The sequence below is a fragment of the Triticum urartu genome, chromosome 2A (assembly GCF_056163025.1).
Source record: "Triticum urartu cultivar PI428250 chromosome 2A, HENAU_Tu73, whole genome shotgun sequence".
Taxonomy (NCBI): domain Eukaryota; kingdom Viridiplantae; phylum Streptophyta; class Magnoliopsida; order Poales; family Poaceae; genus Triticum; species Triticum urartu.
In genome coordinates this window covers 25799131-25809177 of record NC_141874.1, presented here as the reverse complement: position 1 = coordinate 25809177, position 10047 = coordinate 25799131, and positions in this window count along the sequence as shown.

Genomic DNA, 10047 nt, shown 5'->3' with positions numbered 1-10047 from the left:
AGCTCGATGAAGATCTTGTCCTTTGGGTTGTTTCGTTCTAGTCGATCAGTAGTGGAGCCCAGTTGGGGTCGATCGGGGACCTTTGTCGCATTTGGGGTTCTTCTTTTATTTTGGTTCCGTAGTCGGACCATGAGTGTATTTGATTGATGTAATGTTTATTCATGTAATTGTGTGAAGTGGCGATTGTAAGCCAACTATGTATCTCTTTCCCTTATGTATTACATGGGTTGTGTGAAGATTACCTCACTTGCGACATATGCCTTCAATGCGATTATGTCTCTAAGTCGTGCCTCGACACGTGGGAGCTATAGTCGCATCGAGGGTGTTACAGCCGCCAAGCGCTGGAGAAGGAGCCGGTCGAGTGCCCTGATCGTCACTCGCCGGAGGAGGAGGCGGTGGAGGAGGCGGAGTGCCCTGACTCGCCGGAGGAGGAGGCGGAGTGCCCTGACTTGCCGGAGGAGGAGGAGGAGGCGGAGGCGTCCAGTTCGGAAGGTTGATGAGCTCCTTCCGCCATAGGCATGGAGTCTTCAGAGCAGACCCCAGCCTAGTCTCCCCTTCACCGGCAGGGTGGTCAAGATGGAGGTCCTCAAATCCCTCCATTATTTCATCCACCATCACCCTAGCATATCCTTCTGGAATCGGCCGACAGTGAAAAGTTGCGCCGGGTTCAGTAGGATAAACAGAGCCAACAGCCGCCTTGACCTTCAAATTCATCCATTGCGTCATAAGGTGGCAATTTTGAGACTCTGTGATAGCATCCACGGGATAGCTGGCAGGAGCCGTCAAGGCATGCTCCGGCTGAAGAAACTCGATGGAAGCCACGCTGCTTCTCCGCTGAGATGGCGGGGTAGCTTCGGGGGAAGCTTCGGCAGTACGTTTGCTGTGATTTGCTTCTCGTTCCTCTATCGCTTGTACCCTTGCTTGCAGCGCCTGCATTTGGGTCTGCTGCACTTTTTTCCTCCTCTCATGGGATTTGTAACCGTCTGCGTCCGGAAACCCAACCTTCCACGGATTGGAGCCTGGCGTGCCTCGTGTCCATCTAGGGTGCTCAGGATTCCCGAGGACCATTGTGAGCTCGTCGTTCTCTCTGTCTGGAAAGAACATCCCTTGCTGCGCTGCTTCGATATACTGCTGAAGCTTCCTGACTGGTATGTCCATTTGATCGTTCGTCCAAATGCACTTCCCTGTTACAGGGTCCAAGGTTCCGCCAGCCCCAAAGAACCAAGTCCGGCAACGGTCTGGCCAGTTAATTGTCTCTGGTTCGATCCCTTTATCAACTAGATCATTCTCAGTCTTGGCCCACTTAGGCCGGGCTACGAGGTAGCCACCTGACCCGGTGCGATGGTGATGCTTCTTCTTCGCAGCATTTTGCTTGTTTGTCGCCGACATCTTCTTACTCTTTTCCGATGTCTTGTGGGCCACAAATGCGGGCCAGTGATCTCTGATCTTCTCATAGCTGCCCTTGAATTCTGGTGTCTCATTATTTTCGACAAACTTATTCAGCTCTTTCTTCCACCTCCTGAATAGTTCTGCCATCCTCTTAAGAGCAAAAGACTTGATTAATTGCTCTTTAACTGGCTTCTCTGGATTATCCTCTGGCGGTAGGGTGAAATTTGACTTCAGCTCAGTCCAAAGATCATTTTTCTGCATATCATTGACATAAGACACCTCAGGGTCTTCTGTAGCCGGCTTTAACCATTGCTGGATGCTGATCGGGATCTTGTCCCTAACCAAAACCCCGCACTGAGCAACAAATGCGCTCTTTGTCCGGAGGGGTTCAATCGGTTGGCCGTCGGGCGCGATTGCTATGATCTCAAACTTTTCATCCGAGCTCAACTTTTTCTTCGGGCCTCGTCTCTTTACCAAAGTTGTGCTCGATCCGGAGGGCTAGAAAAAAGAACAAAGACTTAATTAATATGTGTACATACCAAAACAATGAATGCATCAATTAGCTAGTCAGCAGAAGCTTAACTAATATATATACCTGGCCGGCCTCGGTTCGGTCACCGGTGACGTCATCATGGTCTCCTTCTTGCACCGGCATTGGGTCACCGGAGCCGTCCTCACGGTCTCCTTCTTGCACCGGCATTAGGTCACTGGAGCCATCATAATCATAGCCAGCTGCTTCCAGACCATCGGTGTCGTTGAGAAACAACGAGCAGACGGCATCACTTCCTCTTGCGATTATATCCCCCAACAACTCTTCTTGTACTTCGTCTCGGCAGTGTCCATAGTTTCTACAAATATTGACAACATGGAAATTATTATTCAAACATGACATATGGATATATTAGTGGCAAACGTAGAACTAATATTAATTAGTGGCCTCGACGCTGCTTCTCTAGGGTTTTGGGTGGCCTCGAGGCTGCTTCTCTAGGGTTTGGGGTGGCCTCGACAACGCTTCAAGGATAAAAAAAAGAGGAAGAAGAAGAAAAAAAGAGGAGAAGAAAGAATCCTCTATTCTTTCTTCTCCTCTTTTTTTCTTCTTCTTCCTCCTCTATTCTTTCTTCTCCTCTTTTTTTCTTCTTCTTCCTCTTTTTTTTTATCGGGAACGAGGGTCGTCGAGGGTCACCGAGCGGTAGAGGAAACCCTAAATAGCAAGTATCGTGGGTGTGAGATACATGTGGCCGTCGGTGTCGGACACTACATCCACGTCCCACAAGTGACGTGGGCGTCAAAGCCCGGTCGTCGAGGGTCACCGAGCGGTAGAGGAAACCCTAAATAGCAAGTATCGTCGGTGTGAGATACATGTGGCCATCGGTGTCGGACACTACATCCACGTCCCACAAGTGACGTGGGCGTCGAAGCCCGCGCCACTTGTGGGACGTGGATGTACTGTCCGACACCGACGGTACATGTATCTCACACCGACGATACTTTCTATTTAGGGTTTCTCCTCTACCGCTTGGCGACCCTCGACGACCCTCGTTCCCGATAAAATAAAGAGGAAGAAGAAGAAGAAAAAAGAGGAGAAGAAAGAATAGAGGAGAAGAACTCCTCTATTCTTTCTTCTCCTCCTTTCTTTTCTTCTTCCTCTTCTTTTTTTATCCTCTTCTTTCTCTCATGTTCGACGACCCTCGACCCCTCGGCGACCCTAGACCCCCTCTCGACCCCCTCATGTCGAAGTTATCGGGTAGGGGGTATATCGACAACAACATACCCGATAGATACATACATACATACATACATACATATCACATGCATCCATACATATATGAACAAAATTAATATCTACTAATTAACAACCTAAATAAAAAAAACTAATACATATAGGAAGAAGAAGAAAAAAGAAGAGAAGAAAGAATAGAGGAGAAGACTTCCTCTTCTTCCTCTCCTCTTCTTCTCCCTCTTCTTCCCCTTCTTCCTCGCCTCTCTCATGAATGTCCGACGTTCTCGACCCCCCCCCATGTGTCGAAGAAAAAAAAGAAGAAAAAAAGAGGAGAAGAAGAAAGGAATAGAGGAGAAAAGAGAATATATATATATATATATTCTATTTTTCTCTTCTTCTCCTCTATTCCTTTCTTCTTCTCCTCTTCTTTTTCTTCTTTTTTTTTCTTCTTATTTATTTCTCCTCGTCTTCCTCTCCCCTCTTCTTCTCCTTTCTTCCTCTTCTTATTTCCTTTTTCCTCTCATTCTTTTTCTTCTTCTTCCTTCTTAAAAATATATGAAGTAGTATTGCTTGTTTTTTTAAATAATGTTCAAATAGAAATTTTAGAAAAAAAGTAAAGGTTTTGCCTAATTCATTGTTCATATGAATATGCAAACATTTGCATATTTACAATAATCAATATCACCAAAAAATCTATGAACAGAAAAAAAATACTATTTTTTCTGTTAATCTATCTTTTGCATACATATACACACATACATATACTATACATATACATATACATATAATCAAGAAAAAACATATATGAATTTGCAAAAAAATTAAAAACAGGGGGGAAGAGGGGGGCGGTGCCGGCCCTGACCAAAGCGAGAGGCGACGGCGGCGCGGGGCGGCGACAGCGAGGCAGAGGCGGGGCAGCGATGGCGTCGGGGTGGCGACGCGGGGCGGCGACGGCGTAGGGGCGCGACGCGGGGCGGCGACGGTGTCGGGGCGGCGCGGGGAGGTGACCGCGAAGGCGCGGGGTGGCGCGCGGCGACGGAGTCGGGGCGACACAGGGTGGCGACGGCGTTTGGGCGGCGCGGGACGGCGTCGGAGGCAGGACGACGACGGCGACGGCGAGGCGCAGAGGGACAGCCTGGCGACGTCAGGTAGGGAAGACGAACTGAATGGAAATTTTCACAAGTGCTAGTTATATAGCAAAGGCATTGGTCACGGTTCGTGGACCAAAGGGCGGGAAGCGGCGGCCTTTGGTCTCGGTTGGTGGCACCAACCGGGACTAAAGGGGGGCATTGGTCACGGTTTGTGTCACCAACCGTGACCAATGCCCCCCTTTAGTCCCGGTTGGTGCCACCAAACGGGACCAAAGGCCTTGGGCGGCTGCTGCGTCAAAAGTTTAGTCCCACCTTGCTAGTTGAGAGGGGTGCGCAGTGGTTTATAAGCCCCACTGCCGCACCCCTCTCGAGCTCCTCTCCATTGCAGGCTTACGGGCCTAATTGTCACTGCTATGCCTGTGGGCCTACTGGGCCTCCTGCGGGCCTGAATCTTGTTTTTTTTTTGCTTTATTTATTTTCTTTTGTGTTTTGCTTTATTTTGTAATTCTTTATGCTTTTAGTTTTAGAAAAAGTTATAAACTTTTTGTTAATGCCATTAGTTTTCAAATTAGAAAACACTTTTTTGTTTTTTTGTTTTCTTTGTTGCTTTATTTATTTTATTTTGTTTCTACTTACAACAAAATACTTATTGTTGCTATTTTTCCAGTTTTTTTGTTTTGTTTTCTGCATTATTTATTTTCTTTTGTTTTTTGCTTTATTTTTTATTCTTTTTGCTTTTAGTTTTAGAAAAATTATAAACTTTCTGTTAGTGCCATTAGTTTTCAAATTTGAAAACACTTTTTTAGTTTTTTAGTTTTCTTTATTGCTTTATTTATTTTATTTTGTGATTAACTTTACAATAAAAATAGTTTTTCCTGTTTTTTTGATTTGTTTTTTGCATTATTTATTTTCTTTTGTTTTTTGCTTTAATTTTTAATTTTGTTTGCTTTTAGGTTAGCAAAATTATAAATTTTCTGTTAGTGCCATTAGTTTTAGAAAAATTATAAACTTTCTGTTAGTGCCATTAGTTTTCAAATTTAAATAGTTAAAATTTGAATTCTTTGAAAATTGTTTGAATCACAAGTTTGTGATTAACTTACTAAAAGAATGAGAATAGATGCGCTTATAGAGAAAATTCAACCTAAATTCCTAGTAAATTTCTATGAATTTCAGAGAAATTCACTATGAATTTAGGTTAAACTTTTCTCTATTAGGGCATCTATTTTCACTTTGAGAGGAGCTCAACAAGGCAGAGAGGGAAGAGCTTATAAACCGGTGTGAGCATGTACAAAACGGACAATGGTAGCATGTTCGTGTGTTACAAAGTTGGCATGGTATCATCATAATAGTTGCGGGAGAAAGTCTTCACTTTTTCTTCGCTTGTGTCATTTGCTTATTGCGCCTTAACCATGGATAATCTTCATTGTTTATCAGGATGCTTGGGTCAGCCTTGACATTGAAGGGACGAATTTCATGAAACTTTTCATAATCTTCAGACATGTCTGTCTTGCCGTCCACTCCCAGGATGTCCCTTTTTCCTGAAAGAACTATGTGGCGCTTTGGCTCATCGTATGATGTATTCGCTTCCTTATCTTTTCTTTTTCTCGATTTGGTAGACATGTCCTTCACATAGATAACATGTGCCACATCATTGGCTAGGACGAACGGTTCGTCAGTGTACCCAAGATTTTTTAGATCCACTGTTGTCATTCCGTACTGTGGGTCTACCTGTACCCCACCGCCTGACAGATTGACCCATTTGCACTTAAACAAAGGGACCTTAAAATCAGGTCCGTATTCAAGTTCCCATATGTCCACTATGTAACCATAATATGTGTCCTTTCCGCTCTCGGTTGCTGCATCAAAGCGGAAACCGCTGTTTTGGTTGGTGCTCTTTTGATCTTGGGCGATCGTGTAAAATGTATTCCCATTTATCTCGTATCCTTTGTAAGTCAATACAGTCAAAGATGGTCCCCTGGACAACAAGTACAACTCATCACAAACAGTGTTGTCACCTCTGAGACGTGTTTCCAACCAACTGCTGAAAGTCCTGATGTGTTCACATGTAATCCAGTCGTCGCACTGCTTCGGGTGTTTGGAGCGCAGATTGTTCTTGTGTTCATCGACATACGGGGTCACCAACGTAGAGTTCTGTAGAACTATGTAGTGTGCTTGAGACCAAGAATATCCGTCCCTGCATATTATTGAGTCACTTCCAAGAGTGCCTTTTCCAGTCAGTCTCCCCTCATACCGCGATTTAGGGAGACCTATCTTCTTAAGGCCAGGAATGAAGTCAACACAAAACCCGATAACATCCTCTGTTTGATGGCCCATGGAGATGCTTCCTTCTGGCCTAGCGCGGTTACGGACATATTTCTTTAGGACTCCCATGAACCTCTCAAAGGGGAACATATTGTGTAGAAATACGGGCCCCAGGATGACAATCTCGTCGACTAGATGAACTAGGACGTGGGTCATGATATTGAAGAAGGATGGTGGGAACACCAGCTCGAAACTGACAAGACATTGCGCCACATCACTCCTTAGCCTTGGTACGATTTCTGGATCGATCACCTTCTGAGAGATTGCATTGAGGAATGCACATAGCTTCACAATGGCTAATCGGACGTTTTCCGGTAGAAGCCCCCTCAATGCAACCGGAAGAAGTTGCGTCATAATCACGTGGTAGTCATGAGACTTTAGGTTCTGAAACTTTTTCTCTGGCATATTTATTATTCCCTTTATATTCGACGAGAAGCCAGTCGTGACCTTCATACTGAGCAGGCATTCAATGAAGATTTCTTTCTCTTTTTTCATAAGAGCGTAGCTGGCAGGACCTTTATACTGCTTTGGAGGCATGCCGTCTTTTTCGTGCAAACGTTGCAGGTCCTCCCATGCCTCAGGTGTATCTTTTGTCTTCCCATACATGCCCAAGAAGCCTAGCAGGTTCACACAAAGGTTCTTCGTCACGTGCATCACGTCGATTGAAGAGCGGACCTCTAGGTCTTTCCAGTAGGGTAGATCCTAAAATATAGATTTCTTCTTCCACATGGGTGCGTTTCCCTCAGCGTCATTCGGAACAGTTAGTCCACTGGGACCCTTTCCAAAGATTACGTTGTGTAAATCATTGACCATAGCAAGTACGTGATCACCGGTACGCATGGCGGGCTTCTTCCGGTGATCTGCCTTGCCTTTAAAATGCTTGCCTTTCTTTCGACATTGATGGTTGGTCGGAAGAAATCGACGATGGCCCAGGTACACATTCTTCCTGCATTTGTCCAGGTATATACTTTCAGTGTCATCTAAACAGTGCATGCATGCGTGGTATCCTTTGTTCGTCTGTCCTGAAAGGTTACTGAGAGCGGGCCAATCGTTGATGGTCACGAACAGCAACGCCTTAAGGTTAAATTCCTCCTGTCTGTGCTCATCCCACGTACGTACACCGTTTCCATTCCACAGCTGTAAAAGTTCTTCAACTAATGGCCTTAGGTAGAGATCAATTTCGTTGCCGGGTTGCTTAGGGCCTTGGATGAGAACTGGCATCATAATGAACTTCCGCTTCATGCACATCCAAGGAGGAAGGTTATACATACATAGAGTCATGGGCCAGGTGCTGTGATTGCTGCTCTGCTCCCCGAAAGGATTAATGCCATCCGCGCTTAAAGCAAACCATACATTCCTTGGGTCCTTTGCAAACTCATCCCAGTACTTTCTCTCGATTTTTTTCCACTGCGACCCGTCAGCGGGTGCTCTCAACTTCCCATCTTTCTTTCGGTTCTCACCGTGCCATCGCATCAACTTGGCATGCTCTTCGTTTCTGAACAGACGTTTCAACCGTGGTATTATAGGAGCATACCACATCACCTTCGCAGGAACCCTCTTCCTGGGGGGCTCGCCGTCAACATCACCAGTGTCATCTCGTCTGATCTTATACCGCAATGCACCGCATACCGGGCATGCGTTCGGATCCTTGTATGCACCGCGGTAGAGGATGCAGTCATTAGGGCATGCATGTATCTTCTCCACCTCCAATCCTAGAGGGCATACGACCTTCTTTGCTGCGTATGTACTGTCGGGCAATTCGTTATCCTTTGGAAGCTTCTTCTTCAATATTTTCAGTAGCTTCTCAAATCCTTTGTCAGCCACAGCATTCTTTGCCTTCCACTGCAGCAATTCCTGTACGGTACCGAGCTTTGTGTTGCCATCTTCGCAATTGGGGTATAACCCTTTTTTGTGATCCTCTAGCATGCGATCGAACTTCAGCTTCTCCTTTTGACTTCCACATTGCGTCCTTGCATCGACAATGACCCGGCGGAGATTATCATCATCGGGCACATCGTCTGGTTCCTCTTGATCTTCAGCAGCTTCACCCGTTGCAGCATCATTGGGCACATCGTCTGGTTCCTCTTGATCTTCACCAGCTCCCCCCGTTGCAGCATCACCGTATTCAGGGGGCACATAGTTGTCATCGTACTCTTCTTCTTCGCCGTCTTCCATCATAACCCCTATTTCTCCGTGCCTCATCCAAACATTATAGTGTGGCATGAAACCCTTGTAAAGCAGGTGGGAGTGAAGGATTTTCCGGTTAGAGTAAGACCTCGTATTCCCACATTCAGTGCATGGACAACACATAAAACCATTCTGCTTGTTTGCCTCAGCCGCATCGAGAAACTCATGCACGCCCTTAATGTACTCGCAGGTGTGTCTGTCACCGTACATCCATTGCCGGTTCATCTGCGTGCATTATATATAATTAAGTGTCCAAATTAATAGAAGTTCATCATCACATTAAAACCAAAGTGCATACATAGTTCTCATCTAACAACATATAGCTCTCCAGAGCATCTAATTAATTAAACCATACATTGAAACTATGTAAAACATTTCAATGCAAAAACAAATGCGATCATAATCGCAACCAAGGTAACAATTGATCCAACGGCATAATGATACCAAGCCTCGGTATGAATGGCATATTTTCTAATCTTTCTAATCTTCAAGCGCATTGCATCCATCTTGATCTTGTGATCATCGACGACATCCGCAACATGCAACTCCAATATCATCTTCTCCTCAATTTTTTTATTTTTTCCTTTAACAAATTGTTTTCTTCTTCAACTAAATTTAACCTCTCGACAATAGGGTCGGTTGGCATTTCCGATTCACATACATCCTACATAAATAAAATCTATGTCACGTTGGTCGGCATAATTTTCATAAACAATAAATGAACCAATAGTTATAAAGATAATATATATACCACATCCGAATCATAGAGAGGACGAGGGCCGACGGGGGCGGATACCAAAACCATCGCACTATATAAGATGCAATAATAAAAGTAAGAATATAATACAAGTATCTATGTAAACATACAAGTAAGAATATTTTTCCTTTCAGAAAGAAGATAAGAACAAGAGGCTCACCACGGTGGTGCCGGCGATGAGCTCGGCGTGGGTGATCGACGGCGGTGAAGACGGGGACGGGGCGTGACGGACCGCTAAACCTAGACAAATATTATGGAAAATGGAGCTTGGAGGTCGAGCTTGGAGAGGAGAAAGCTTAAGTAGTGTGGCTCGGGCATTCCATCGAACACCTTGTGTGCATAGGAGGTGAGCTAGAGCACCACCAAGCCCTCTCCCCCTCGGCCAGAGAAAAACAGAGCACTGGGGTGCTCTGCTCGCGAGCGAGGGATATATATAGGCACCTCATTGGTCCCGGTTGGTGACATGAGCCGGGACTAAAGGGGAGCCTTTGGTCCCGGTTCAAGCCACCAACCGGGACCAATGGTGATGGGCCAGGAGCGAGGCCCATTGGTCCCGGTTCATCTGGACCTTTTGGTCCCGA